The 2,585-nt window shown below is 53.5% G+C and overlaps 1 protein-coding gene across 1 annotated transcript in view; it reads right to left on the bottom strand.

The window, feature by feature from the left end:
• Positions 1–691: 691 nt before the first annotated feature.
• RAD9A (RAD9 checkpoint clamp component A) overlaps positions 692–2,585 on the bottom strand; it is a gene marked incomplete at its 5' end in the record, with an annotated part of 56,289 nt that continues 54,395 nt past the window's right edge. The window contains one exon of the mRNA XM_075583786.1: positions 692–2,585. This exon is cut by the window's right edge and continues 284 nt beyond it.

Raw genomic sequence — 2,585 nt, forward strand, 5'->3', positions numbered from 1 at the left:
CTCCTGGTCAGAAAACGTATCGCACAGCAGATGCTAATGCCAATTATTGACTATGGAGAAATAGTATATGGCTCGGCTCCTCAAACCCACCTTAGCAAACTTGACACCCTCTACAATTCAATTTGTCGTTTTGTTCTCCAATGCAACTACAACACACATCACTGCGAAATGCTCAAAGAACTAGATTGGTCATCACTCGAGTCTAGGCGCAAAGTTCACCTTTTCTGTCTTCAAATACTTTCTGGGCAAGCTACCCAGCTACCTGAACAAGCTCCTCACCCCTACCACATGCAGTACCTATCACCCGAGATCAGACTCCAAAAGACTGTTCATGGTCCCAAGGCTCAATAAAGTATCCGGACGTTCCTCCTTCTCTTACCGTGCACCCCAAAACTGGAACAACCTACCAGAGACTCTCACATCCACCACCAGTCTAAGTTCTTTCAAATCTAAGGCTGTCTCACATTTTAGCCTGGTCTGTAACTGTTTCATACGCCCATAATATATATTATCTGTAACTGTGCATGCAATGTCTTGTATATAATGTATATCTTGTTCATTTATGTAACTGTATTTGTAACCATGTATTATTTGTCTTACTCTGTGCCCAGGACATACGTGAGAACGAGAGGTAACTCTCAATGTATTACTTCCTGGTAAAATATTTTATAAATAAATAAATAAAATAAATGTTTGTGTCATTGGTTTATACTGTACCATCGTGTCACCTATAGTTATGTTTGTGTCATTGGTTTATACTGTACCATCGTGTCACCTATAGTTATGTTTGTGTCATTGGTTTATACTGTACCATCGTGTCACCTATAGTTATGTTTGTGTCATTGGTTTATACTGTACCATCGTGTCACCTATAGTTATGTTTGTGTCACTGGTTTATACTGTACCATCGTGTCACCTATAGTTATGTTTGTGTCACTGGTTTATACTGTCCCATCGTGTCACCGATTACATACTTGTACTTTTTCACGCTTACAATATTGATGAAAGTAAGGTGTATCACTTTTTGGTATTATTGATATTTATCAGCAGGCGTTAACTCTTCACGCGCGTCTGTGTGTAATCAACCAGCGCTGACGTTCTCACGGGGTTAAATGTGAAACATGATTAGTTGAATTGTAGTAAAAATAAATGAAGGCGCAACTCCGTGGCAGGACTCCGGGCCCGGACTATCCAGCAGTCTCACGCCTCGTGGCAACTCCGTGGCAGGACTCCGGGCCCGGAATATCCAGCAGTCTCACGCCTCGTGGCAACTCCGTGGCAGGACTCCGGGCCCGGAATATCCAGCAGTCTCACGCCTCGTGGCAACTCCGTGGCAGGACTCCGGGCCCGGACTATCCAGCAGTCTCACGCCTCGTGGCAACTCCGTGGCAGGACTCCGGGCCCGGACTATCCAGCAGTCCCACGCCTCGTGGCAACTCCGTGGCAGGACTGCAGGCCCGGAATATCCAGCAGTCTCACGCCTCGTGGCAACTCCGTGGCAGGACTCCGGGCCCGGAATATCCAGCAGTCCCACGCCTCGTGGCAACTCCGTGGCAGGACTGCGGGCCCGGAATATCCAGCAGTCCCACGCCTCGTGGCAACTCCGTGGCAGGACTGCGGGCCCGGAATATCCAGCAGTCTCACGCCTCGTGGCAACTCCGTGGCAGGACTGCGGGCCCGGAATATCCAGCAGTCTCACGCCTCGTGGCAACTCCGTGGCAGGACTCCGGGCCCGGAATATCCAGCAGTCTCACGCCTCGTGGCAACTCCGTGGCAGGACTGCGGGACCGGAATATCCAGCAGTCCCACGCCTCGTGGCAACTCCGTGGCAGGACTGCGGGCCCAGAATATCCAGCAGTCTCACGCCTCGTGGCAACTCCGTGGCAGGACTGCGGGCTCGGACTATCCAGCAGTCTCACGCCTCGTGGCAACTCCGTGGCAGGACTGCGGGCCCGGAATATCCAGCAGTCCCACGCCTCGTGGCAACTCCGTGGCAGGACTGCGGGCCCAGAATATCCAGCAGTCTCACGCCTCGTGGCAACTCCGTGGCAGGACTGCGGGCCCAGAATATCCAGCAGTCTCACGCCTCGTGGCAACTCCGTGGCAGGACTGCGGGACCGGAATATCCAGCAGTCCCACGCCTCGTGGCAACTCCGTGGCAGGACTGCAGGCCCAGAATATCCAGCAGTCTCACGCCTCGTGGCAACTCCGTGGCAGGACTGCGGGCCCGGACTATCCAGCAGTCTCACGCCTCGTGGCAACTCCGTGGCAGGACTGCGGGCCCAGAATATCCAGCAGTCTCACGCCTCGTGGCAGGACTGCGGGCCCGGAATATCCATCAGTCTCACGCCTCGTGGCAACTCCGTGGCAGAACTGCGGGCCCGGAATATCCAGCAGTCTCACGCCTCGTGGCAACTCCGTGGCAGAACTGCAGGCCCGGAATATCCATCAGTCTCACGCCTCGTGGCAACTCCGTGGCAGGACTGCGGGCCCGGAATATCCAGCAGTCTCACGCCTCGTGGCAACTCCGTGGCAGAACTGCAGGCCCGGAATATCCATCAGTCTCACGCCTCGTGGCAACTCCG

This window comes from Ascaphus truei, unplaced genomic scaffold, assembly GCF_040206685.1.
Source record: "Ascaphus truei isolate aAscTru1 unplaced genomic scaffold, aAscTru1.hap1 HAP1_SCAFFOLD_375, whole genome shotgun sequence".
Taxonomy (NCBI): domain Eukaryota; kingdom Metazoa; phylum Chordata; class Amphibia; order Anura; family Ascaphidae; genus Ascaphus; species Ascaphus truei.